The sequence below is a fragment of the Eurosta solidaginis genome, chromosome X, assembly GCF_040869045.1.
Source record: "Eurosta solidaginis isolate ZX-2024a chromosome X, ASM4086904v1, whole genome shotgun sequence".
Classification (NCBI taxonomy): Eukaryota; Metazoa; Arthropoda; class Insecta; order Diptera; family Tephritidae; genus Eurosta; species Eurosta solidaginis.
In genome coordinates this window covers 95,718,265-95,731,147 of record NC_090324.1, presented here as the reverse complement: position 1 = coordinate 95,731,147, position 12,883 = coordinate 95,718,265, and the positions used below count along the sequence as shown (strand labels likewise).

Sequence of the window (12,883 nt, the reverse complement as noted above, 5' to 3'; positions counted from 1 at the left end):
CAAATTAAATGGAGTTAAACTGAAATGACAGTCCTTGGTCGGGAAAAATCCCGAGTCTCTCCGGTACATAGAACCGACTGCCTTGGGAAGCAAAACCTTCGAGGCAGCGAATGCAAATAAAAATATTCTAGATACGCCAAAGCAAGCGTCTGTAAATGCGATTAAACCCAAGACCGGACAAACACAGATGCAAATACAGCCAAATAGCAGGTTTTGCTTCAACTGTGGTGGGCCATGGAAGGTTGGCCACGTGGAAGAATGTAAGGCAAAGGAGGTGTGTGCCATAATTGCGGAAAAAAGGGTCACTTCAGACGCATGTTTCGGAAAAACAAAAAACAAGTCCAGCACAAGCCGGAGAATGACTGTGGAAGAAAGGGCGTATAGGATATTCCTTGGAGTGATATTCAAGGTTTGGGTATTTGTTCTAAAAATTATAATAAAAGTAGCTCATGCGGACCTAAAACTTTTAGAATTAATTCAATCGGGAGTAAACAAACGCGGTAGACTAAAGAATACTTGGTAGGACATAACAATGTCAAATTTATATTGGATACGGGAGCTGAAATTAATTGCATACCTCATAAGTGTATTAAAAAGTTAAATAAAAATTTGAATTATCACGGAAATGATCTTAGTTTATTCGAATATAATAATAACAAAATTAAACCTTTTGGAATCATACGATTAAAGCTATCGGATTCGAGTACAGGGACAGCACAATATGTTGAGTTTGTAGTAGTTGAGAATAAGTGCGAGACGATATTGGGGTTGGAAGCATGTACATATTTAGGGTTAATTAAGCGCCTGAATATAGGAAGCGTTTCGTACACGAGTCCAAAGGAACTGTTCATGGAACATCATAAGGAAATTTTTCACGGGCTTGGTAAATTCCCCGGAACGTTTTCAATTACATTAAAAGAAAATTCAAAGCCAGTGTTGCATTATAGGAAACGGATACCGAAATCGTTAACGGACAGACTAAAAGCGGAATTAAACACGATGACACAGGAAGGAATTATATCGCCGGTTAACTATCCAACAGATTGGGTAAATAACCTATAAATAATTGAAAAGCCTAATGGCAAACTCAGAATCTGTTTAGATCCAAAGCCGCTTAATGAATGCATAAAAAGAGAAAAATTTTTAATACAATAGATGACTTGACTGCGGGATTAGTTAAGAAATCTATTTTTTCCGTGCTCGATCTAAGCAGTGGATTTTGGCACATGGAGCTAGATAAACCTAGCTCAGACCTTACAACGTTTATGACGCCGTTTGGTAGATATAAATTCAACCGGGTGCCATTTGGTCTTAATTGTGCTCAGAGGAAAATTGTTGAGATTTTCGGAGATATACAGGGTGTCATCGCTTACTTCGACGATATAGTTATTTGCGCAGAAAGTGAACAGGAACATGATAACATAATGAGTGTAGTTATTTACAGGCTCAAAAGAACAATATTACATTCAACCCTGAAAAAATGCAATATCGACAGAGAGAAGTAAAGTTCATGGGCCATATTTTATCATCCGGGAGCATTAGAGGGGATAAGAAATATCGGACCGCGGCCTCGAATATGAAAAAGCTAACAAGTAAATCAAATGTGCTGACATTCTTAGGTTTTCTCAAGTACCTGGCAAGATATATTTCAAACTTGTCGCGCAATACCGCTCAATTCCGAAATTTGACGCGAAATGACGTGGAATTCAGCTGGACTAGAGACCATGAGATAGAATTTAATAACTTGCTTAGAATCGTAACGTCTGAGCCAGTGTTAGGAATTTTCGATCCAAACCTTCCAATTGTTGTTCAAAAGGATGCATCAAAGGATGGACTAGGCTGTGCCATCCTTCAAAAGGGTAAGCCCATAGCGTTTGCGTCACGAACCTTGAGTAAGAGTGAACAGAAGTGGGCACAAATAGAAAAAGAGCTCTTTGCAATAGATTTTGTGTGCCAAAGATTTCATTTCTTTTTATATGGGCACGATTTTACGCTCGAAAGTGACCACAGGCCGTTAGAAGCATTAGTTAAACGTTCCAGAGATGACGTCACAGTGCACTACACCGCATGTTTATGTTTCTCTTAAAATATCCTCAAATGAAAGTCGACTAAAAGCCAGGTAAAGAAATACTTGTAGCAGATTGTCTATCAAGGGCACAACTTCAAGAGATAACGGAAGTGGACGGTTTATCGGGAGTCATACACGCAGTCACAGAATTTTCACGGCTATGTGGATACGTAAAAAATGGATGGCCAAAGTTCCATCAAATAGATGAGCTATGTCAGCATTTTTACAAATTCAAGTCCGAGTTGCATTTTGAAAACGGATTACTGCTTCTGAATCATAGATTAGTCGTACCTCAAGAATTAAGAAACAAAATAGCAGCATATTTGCACTCCCCCCATCTTGGAATCGAAAAAACTCTTGCCCGAGCCAGAATGTTGTACTACTGGCCAGGTATGACTGCGGCGATCAAAGATTTAGTTACGTCTTTTAAGACATGTGAAAAGTTCAAACGGGAAAACCAAAACCAACCACTAGTGCAAGAAGAACTGCCAAAATACCCATTCCATATTGTAGGCGTAGATTTATTTGAATATGCAGGTTACGACTATATTGCACTTTTCGATGCATATTCAAATTATTTAGTACCAGTGAAAAGTCGTACAAAACTTCAAACAACATAATAAACATAATATGCAATATTTTTGACTTACTCGGTTACCCAACCATAAACAAGTGTGACAACTCGCCCTTTCAACCGAATTTCAAAGATTCGCCAATGAGTTCAATATTCAATTCAGGTTCTCGATTCCCAGATACCCACAAAGCAACGAACTAGCAGAAAAAGAAGTGTCAATTGCGATGTGAACTCTTTCGATGGGTACTTCAATGCCGGCACGTCGATCTACATACAGGTGGCCGCGTGGAGGGCGCCGCCTCCACAGCGTGGCTGGTTTGCCCTTAATATAAATTATGTTCGGGGTCTTAGCGTGGCGGTCTTTCTCGCCACGATATCATTTTTATAATAAAAACACCACAACCGATTACTACTACGAATTAATGCTTTTTATTAAATTTAAATGGACGCTCAAACGTCCTGAGTCTTAAGTGCACAAAATTATAATGAATTGCGGTGACATATAAACATGCCGATGGCGCTATTGCCAGTAGTCATTTTCATATTTCATTTTACATAACTACTTTGCATACTCTTACCCATTGTATTACAGTAGCTGACTACTTATTAGAATATGATTGAACATGTTTCTTACTCTTTCTTACAGAGTGCACCATTCACAATGACACATCTTGCATTGTCAGCAATGGCGTTGCCAGATGTGTCGCTATGTATTAAAATGGGGAATTTTATCACTACAGCGAAAAATATTCTGAAAAGATGTTTTATATGAAATATTGTAGACAATTTTGAATACCGACTATTAGAATATAATATAACACCCTTAACGGGCATGCAGATAACTCCCTCCGATGTGTTCTATGGTCGACTAGTGAAAACTAAACTACCGATTTCGAGATCACTGCTGATGAGAAACAGCTTAAGCGAAATTGAAGTTCCAAATAAGATAGCTAAACAAAGAGAAACGCAAAAGTATTATTATGATCTAAACGCTAAGGCATTACCTATAATAAATCCAGGAGATATCATAATTTTCAAGAAAAATAGTAACGAATGGCATAACGGAAAAGTAGTTGCGAAATGTAATGAACGCTCATACCTTGTAAAAGACAATTTTAATCAGGCGTAATCGTCGTTTCATAGCTAAAGCTCAAAATAAGGATTTAAATGCAAGTGAACTGTTAGCAGAGGAAATAATGGATTATAGTAACAAAAACGAAGTATTCAGTTCGCCGCAAAGGTCAGTGAGGGGCAGTCTGATGGGGGCAAATAAGGAAGTTGATAACACGACAGAGAATTGTAATGTGGATGAACCTTAGGTTGTAGAAACGGTTGTGCCCATAATCGTAGTAGATAACGCATCAGGTTCAGAAGCAAAATCACAAACAAATGAGCATGTTACAACCAGAAGCGGGAGAGTAGGAAAACCACCCCCGACTTCAATAAGCGTGTAATGAAAGAACTTACTATGTTAACCCCCTTAGGTAGTCGTAGCACTGTGTTGAGGCCCTTAGAGTGATAAGCCAAGATGTTGATTAAGTTTGTTATCGATCACCCCTAAGATAAGTTCATCACTATATATCAGCAACTAAAAATTGTAACACGTTTTCTACTTTGTAGACAATTAAAAATAAAGAGTCAGCGAAATTAACTAATTGTACCATCACGCATTACAAAGAGGAATGGGGAGACATTTTTTTTTTAAACGGGTGGTGCCAAGTGCTATGTAGAAAAGTAATTTATCTGAAATGAAATGCACAATTGAAGCTCAGGCTGAGTATATAATGTTCAGTTACACCCGAATTTAGAAACCTTTACTTGTTTATGCTATTGGTATGCTGATCGTAAAAACAAAATGACTGAGTACTAATTTTTTTATAACTTTTCATGGCAGCCCTACATGTGTTTTTTCATGAATTTTCTTATTGAAATTTGGTCGTAATTTGTGAAAGCTGTACTCATAGCGAATTAATTTTATCATAACAAAAGTGTTAATTTTTAAACAGAAATAAATAGCCCGAACGAAATGATTACAAGTGATCAATATTTTTCGTAAATTAAGTTTATATTATCGCATACATTTATCAAAATAGTTGCAATGGTGTTCAGTGAGCTTTTCTGAAAGGAAAGAAAAGAAAGGGAGGTAAAGAAGAGGAAAGGAAAAGAAAAGAAAGGAAAGAAAGAAAAGAAACTGAGAAACAGATCGAGTTATATGAAGATATACAGATAGAGATAGATGGAACGGAGGAGTAAGGAGAGGGAGGTATAGAGAAAAGAATGGTGGAAAAAGCGGAGCGGGAGAAAGAGGCCCAGAAAGAGAGAAAGGCAGAGAGCGTAGTGATAAAAGGATAGAGAAAATGGGGAGAGAGGGGGAAGAAAAGTAAGAATAAAAACTTCATAAAAGTTATGCAGATAGATCAAAGTTAGCGTGGAACAAAGTCTGCCAGGTCTGTTAGTCCATAATATAAAAATGAGTCGCTGCTAAGCTCAAAACTCGAGATCGTTTGGGCCGATTTGTTTCTTTTTTTAAATATTCCTTGAAGTACGAGGATGATTCTTACGGAGAGAAAAATTCTTTCCAAGAAGTGGACCAGAGACCGATACATTCGAACGATTTCTATTCACAGTTCGATTTACCTGAAATTTAGTATATAGGTAGATCTCTGCCTAGATTAGTATTAACAAAACTTTTTTCCGGAAAGTGGAGCGGGGATTCATTCAATTTGCCTGAAATTTCGTATAGAGGTAGCCTTTGCCTAGATTCGTATGCAAGACACTTCGGGCCAGGGACCGATATATTCGAACAAGTTCTGTTCATAGTTCGATTTGCTTGAAATTTGGTATATACCTATGTAGGTAGCCCTTTGCATAGATTAGGAACTACGATTCTTTTTTTTCGGGAAGTGCACCAGGACCGATCTATTCAAACAAATTTTAAACGTTTGATTTGTCTAAAATTTGGTACATTGGTAGACCTTTGCCTAGATTAGTATTTACGATATTTTTTTTCAGGAAATGGACCAGGGACCGACTGGGAGTGGAATTGGGACTGGAACTAGAACTGTAACTGTGATTGTGACTGTGAATGGAATTGGGATTGGGACTAGAACTTGGTGGGGGGGAGGTAAGAGTTAAAAAATTCTTAAGAGATATGCAGATAGACCAAAGTTAGGGAAGAACAACGTCTGTGGGGGTCTGCTAATCTATAATATAAAAATAAGTCGCTGAATTGTGAAATAAGCGCTAATCTCTAGAACGATTGGACCGATCTCGCTAATTCTTGTTTTAGAATATCCCTTGAGGTACGAGGATCGTTCTTACGGAGAGAAAAATTTAAAAAAAAAATCCATAAAAGCTAAAAAATCATAAGCCTTATTTTTACACAGGATGCATCGATTGTAATATTTCTTCCTTGCAATAAAACTTTGAAATATTTACCTTCCTTTTGCTTAGAAAAGAATACTTGATTTCTTTCTTATTTCAGTAAAATTGTTTAAACAAAAGTAACATTTTTACCAAAAAATTAAGTGCGTGTGGCTGTTCGCTGTAAACTGTGTGCGCAAATTGCTTTTGAGTGAGGCATGATGTGAGGCATGATACGTACATATATAGCATTCGCTGCGTTATTTAGTTTCGGGCGTAGGTTTATAAGTATGTATGGATGTATGTATGTATTTCAGCGGTCACCATTTAGTTGAATAATTATTGGCGCCATTTCACCCGTATTATTATTCTCTTTCGCCTTTATTCGGCTTTAGTTGTCGCTTAATTAGCAGAGTAGCAACATCGCATGAGACTATTGTATATTTGCGCATTTGCGAAAAGATATTTTGCAAACAAACGCTCATGCACAGTGTGTTTTAGTGGAAATTAACATTAAATTAACATTAAAATTAAAAATAACTATTTATTCGTTTCACTGGAAGGGGAGTAAATATTGGGTTACCTACTTTATTTAAATATACTATATTTTTGTAAATTATTTTTGAATTACTTTATTTTGAATATTATTTCGAAAAGAAAATTTTCTTGTCAGTGTTTATAAATTTTCAATGTGAATATTAATATCTAAAAATTTAACTAAATATAAAATAAAATTTTTATTCTAATTATATTTTTATTTGGTCGATATTTCGATCTCATTCTGAGATCATCTTCAGGAACTGTTAACAAAAACAATAATTAGTTAACATGTAAACAACTAATTGTTGTTTTTGTTCACAGTTCCTGAAAATGATCTCAGAATGAGATCGAAATATTTTTGTTCACAGTTCCTGAAAATGATCCCAGAATGAGATCGAAATATCGACCAAATAAAAATAAAATAGAAACACAAACATTTAAACTGTGTTTCAATTTTTTAAACTGCCTTGAGCTCATCAAAATTTAGTAAATTATAATATTTGAAGGCAAATAAAAATATTTTAAAAATTTTTATAAATAAATTAGTTGATGATTTAATAGTGTGTAATCTATAGGCGACCAATTAGTTCGGCAAAAAGAGAATAAATTTCGTTCAAAGCAAGTTTTCATGGTAATATAATTTTTCGGGATATATACTAAACTTTTTTGGAATCAGTATAAGACCACGCTCCCATTACGACATAATAAAAACAAGCAATAAACGCAAAAAAATTATTTTCAAAAAACTTTGCAAGAAAATTCTCTTTGGTGTTATTCACTTGAATCCATCTCATATGAAGCTTTGATAAACAAATTTAACTTAAAAAAAAATTATAAATAAATAAATAAATAACAACAAAGCGGTCGACTACTGGATACAAGATAAAGTACAAATAATAAGAAAAAAACATGTGTAAAAACCAAATTTTAAATAAAACAAAATTATAAACAATAAAATTAATTAAGTTAAATCTTAATTTTAATCAATATCTAAATCAAGATTAATATTGAAATAAAAATTGACATCTTATTAAAAATATTTGAAAAATGTCATGCCAGACGTGAGAGTGTTTCCTTACGGATAGCAGCAACCAAATACTCACAATTAATACACTTGTACAATTCATAATAGCGCGAGCACCAATTGCGAAGAGGGCTAAATTTGCAAAATTTCGCCAAAGAATGGGTAAATAAAAGAGAACATAGTGTCTCGAAGTTCTCGCACGAACAGAAAAATTTAGTCTGCTCACAAGGTCAGTAGAGTCTATCTCTCCGATAATCAGTTTATGAAGGAACATTACCCCGAGGAATGTTCTTCTATTCTGTAAATTTGGTAAACTAATAAGAAGAAGTCTATTTCTATAAGACGGCAGATGAGAATTTGATTCCCAGTTAAGACCACGTAATGCGAAGATTAGAAACTGCTTCTGTACCGATTCAATTCGATCTGTATGATTTTTATATCCCGGAGACCAAATACAGGAACAATACTCTAGTATTGGGTGTACCAATGATGTGTAAAGGGTTTTGATTAGATAAGGATCGTCAAATTCTTTAGCCCGTCTTTTAATAAATCCAAGTACACCCGATGTTTTGTTTATGATAGATGAGTTATGCATGTTAAAGTTCAGTTTCGCATCAAATAGAACACCTAGGTCACATACTACAGATATAGCTCCAAGGGAGCACCATCTAGCATATAGGACTTTAAAACTGGGTAGACTCTATGAAATGTCATTAGTTTACATTTGCAGCTGTTCAAAACTGGCAGATTTACTGTACACCATAATTTAAATGAGTCTATATCGGCCTGAAGTAGATCCAAACGAGAAGAGTCACAAGCAAGTATGTTTAGCATAGCTTTACATCGTCTGCATACATTAGAGCTCGGGAATAAGAAATAACCTTAGGTAAGTCATTTATGAAGAGTGTAAAAAGAAATGGACCCAAATGGCTACCCTGAGGCACACCAGAAGTTACTTCTATCAACTCAGAACATAACTCGCTTAGTTCTATTTACAAGATAACTGCGAAGCCAAAGTAATAAATCCTTCGGAAAGCCCAGTAAGACAAGTTTATAAGTTAAAAGCTCATGTTTAACAGCGTCAAATGCTTTGCTGAAGTCGGTATAAATAACATCGGTTTGCTTATTGGATAAGAATCCATCCATATCTAGAGAAGTGAACTCAAACAAGTTGGTTGTTGTTGATCTTCTACGCACAAAACTATGTTGGCTGGGTATATATATTGAATTTGGCAGGTGATGATTTTTTCAAACATTTTTGGCATAGCCGAAAGTTTAGCTATGCCCCTGTAGTTCTCAATCTTGGACCTACTATCTTTCTTATGTAAGGGAATAATAATTGATTGCTTCCAAATTGAAGGGAATAGAGAAGATTCTAGAGATAGTGTAAATAATTTAAGGATCGGCTTGGATAAATTGACAGCGCAGAACTTTAGCACACAACTAGGAACACCATCTGGACTCGTAGAAAAGTTCGGTTTCAACTCAAGAAGACTTTTGAGAACAATATCTATAACTATGACAGGATCTAGAATATACTGTCTAAGGTGTACGGATAGAGATCTGATTGAAAAAGTTCAGATGAATAGGTCCACTTAAAAATTCTGCAAATAAGTTGGCGACATCAACATCAGAGCTTGCATCCTTACATCCATAGGCAAAAGCAGGTGGAAATCCTGAAGTTTTTCTCTTCGAATTGACAAAAAACTGTTTCGGGGTGCTAAAAAATTTAAGCTTACACCGGTTAAAGTAATATTTATTGCACTGTTGATTAAGACGATGAAAGTTTGATCTAGCAACTAAATATCTAGAAAAATCGGAACATGATCCTGATATTTTAAATCGTTTGTATAGTCTAGATTTAATATTATATAGTCTCACAACATGTCTTGAGAACCACGGCGGTTTTCCCATTTTCGTACTGTCATGGCGAAGAGGCACACATCAATCGAGAAGCCATCGAGAGAACTGTAAAAAATATAAGTTGCTGAATCGATATCATTACAAGCGTAAAGATCCGACCATTCATGGATAGAAATAAGATAATTCAGCTTATTAAAATTTGCCTTATAAAAACATCTTGATCGAAAACTAGATTTTCCTTTTGCTGCATCAAACAACACAGCCTGAGCATAATCAAGCATTATCTCAAGTGTAGGATGTAGGTAGATGATCCTCTGGAAGTGATGAAGGAGGAATTCGTTTGAGGGCAATACCCACAGGGTCATCCGCACATAATAAATCCAGCATTTTATTTTTGCAATTTAGTATATTGTTTAATTGTAGTAAATGTGAATCAAGCAGGCTTTTACAAAAATCGTGCTGAGTAGTGAACGTCAAAAAGTTTAATTCGCTGTTACTAATCCAATTTACTGTAGGCAAATTGAAGTCACCAAGCACCACCAGGCGGTCTCTATCTCGCAACTGAGTGAACACTACATATAGATGAGCTGTGTTGAGTATAAACGTGCATATCCGAACGTGGCGGTATATAGCAGCAGCAAATAAATAGATTGAAACCATGTAAAGAGATCTTTACTGCTATAAATTCAATGTCAAAGCCGTTGTCCAACAACAGTAACTCCGATGGTAGGATAGAATTCACGGCTATAAGGACACCACCCGCTTTAGACACGCGATCGCGCCTATACACGACATAATTATTCGAGAAAATCTCTGAATTATAATTGTCTTCTTTAAGCCAGGTCTCAGCAAAGACTGTAACTTGCGCTGTGAACGAAAAACTGTATAGAAATAAAGAACTCAATTTGGATCGTAAGCTATGAACATTCTGAAAATGAATAGATATATCAGACAAACCGATTTACGTCTGTGATATTCTGGCCGAGTCCGGAAAAATTTTTGAATTTCTCACATTTGCCTTTTTCGTGAACAAATGAACCAACGAATGTATCGGCCAAAAAGACTGTTCAAGAATTTTATCAAAATATGCATCAGGCACTGATATTTTAAAAGACGAGATGTCACTTTCATACTTAAAATTAAATTTGTAAACACTTAATTTCATAGGTCTAAAATAAGCTTAGATAAAATATAGTTAATTATGTCATCTTCCGTCAACGATGCGTGAAGCCGTGATACAAAGATCGATCTACGAGCGGCACAGCAGTCACCTCTCTGGGGGGCTCAGGTTGCACTCCAGTATTAACATAATATTATCACCAGACACAATATTAGCGATATGGGGCTTATCATTGGTATTTACAGCATTTACAGCATAAGAGGTGCTTGCATTTGGGGCGACAGTATGTGCAATATCAGCGGCGGTGAAATTGTTAGAATTAACGGCGCCAGAAATTTCAACAATAGACAGTCTGGCATCACTGGAGACAGCGGACGGTGACAAAGCAATTGATGAAAAAGAAGGTGTGATAGGCACAGAGAGGGGTGTAAGTGTTAATTTAGCCGATGCATTATCAGCTATATGTAGCTTTAGACCATGTTGAAGAGAGTTGAGTGGGGAACCGTGCACTGCGAATGTGAGTCAGAAGGCAACGGCGAGAGAGTGCATAGATCCAGCACATATGGAGGCTTAGGATCGTGTTTTTTGGCGGCACTGTAGCTTTGAGCGGATCAATTTCGGCAGCCAATACACCAATACTATATCGCTTATTCTTATTGTTTTTATTTTTAGCACTACGTTTATTTGAATTTGCTTTTTCCTTCGCTATGTTTTTGTTGCTATTGTTTTCCTTTATGTTAACAGGTGTTTGGTTACAAAAAATTAAGTTTTTTATACCATTTATTTGGGTAAACAAATCCCTGAATTTTACCTCAAAAGCAGTCCTTATGGCTTCCAGCCCCAGTTTTTGCGAAGCAAGGATGGCGTCAAATGCCTTAGCAATCTTAACTGGCGCATTTACACACTTCGCACACATGTAGCATATATGATAATTTGTTTTTATCAGTTTGACGTCATATTCAGTGATGGCGCCCTCACAGAACGCGCTTTTTACAAAAGTCGCTACACGGCACATTTGTATTGTCAGTACGACGAAAACCCTTATCATTTTTCCGCAAAAGTCATCCATAATTAAGGTGAGACCAAAAACCTGAAAACAAAATACAAATCAAAAACAAAAACGAAAAACAAAGCGAGCAAGTCAAAAACACGTCTGCACACCACGAATGCCAATGTGCTATGAGCATAGCTTACACAAATTACGAACAAATTTCGATAAGAAAATTTATGAAAAAACACATTTAGGGTTGCCATGAAAAAATATAAAAAATTAATACTCAGTCATTTGATCAGCATACAAATTAGCATGAACAATATATTGGAGAATTAAGTCTCCTTAGTGCTTAGAGATAAGCATATACATACAAATATACCAAAGAATATAATTTTTATGATTTAATAATCGGGTATTGCCCATATTGCTTTTTCAAATGTATGAAAACATTTATTTGAAGCAATTTTTTAATTTTATAATTTATTTAATAATTTGGGAAAAATTTAAACAACGTGACATCAGGACGGACAAGGCGACAGCTGTTTCGATTATACCTTGTAAATCTCTTCAAAGCCTTTTCTCCCGGGAGTGGGAGTCGAACTCGCACTCCTACGATAGTTGAAATGGTTGTAAACGCATTCAGCTACGTCATGCCTGTTGTAAAGTTCTTCCCAATTGCCTTCTTTTTGCATATTTTAATCTTTTACACATTGCATACTTCGTATGCAATTATGTGTTAAAGATATGCTTGGTACGGCGGTTTTCAAAGAAACTTTGGTTTTTGTTGCTGTTTTCGTTCTATTTATAGAACTACAACGAATTAACCAATTTTGTCTGTTTGTATGATTTAATAATCGGGGATTGCCCATATTGCTTTTTCAAATGTATGAAAACATTTATTTGAAGCAATTTTTTAATTTTATAATTTATTTAATAATTTGGGAAAAATTTAAACAACGTGACATCAGGACGGACAAGGCGACAGCTGTTTCGATTATACCTTGTAAATCTCTTCAAAGCCTTTTCTCCCGGGAGTGGGAGTCGAACTCGCACTCCTACGATAGTTGAAATGGTTGTAAACGCATTCAGCTACGTCATGCCTGTTGTAAAGTTCTTCCCAATTGCCTTCTTTTTGCATATTTTAATCTTTTACACATTGCATACTTCGTATGCAATTATGTGTTAAAGATATGCTTGGTACGCCGGTTTTCAAAGAAACTTTGGTTTTTGTTGCTGTTTTCGTTCTATTTATAGAACTACAACGAATTAACCAATTTTGTCTGTTTGTATGATTTAATAATCGGGGATTGCCCATATTGCTTTTTCAAATGTATGAA

General features: G+C 35.8%; 1 protein-coding gene across 15 annotated transcripts in view; it reads right to left on the bottom strand.

The window, feature by feature from the left end:
• Positions 1 to 12,883, bottom strand: part of ey (eyeless) — a 2,912,801-nt gene that overhangs the window by 442,379 nt on the left and 2,457,539 nt on the right. Inside the window, exon 10 of one of the 15 annotated variants that reach the window (XR_010947867.1) lies at positions 11,364 to 11,642. The exons of the other annotated variants lie outside the window; for them this stretch is intronic. The gene's annotated coding sequence lies outside the window, so the exon portion shown is untranslated. The remainder of the gene's footprint in view (positions 1 to 11,363; positions 11,643 to 12,883) is intronic. 15 annotated transcript variants of the gene reach the window in all.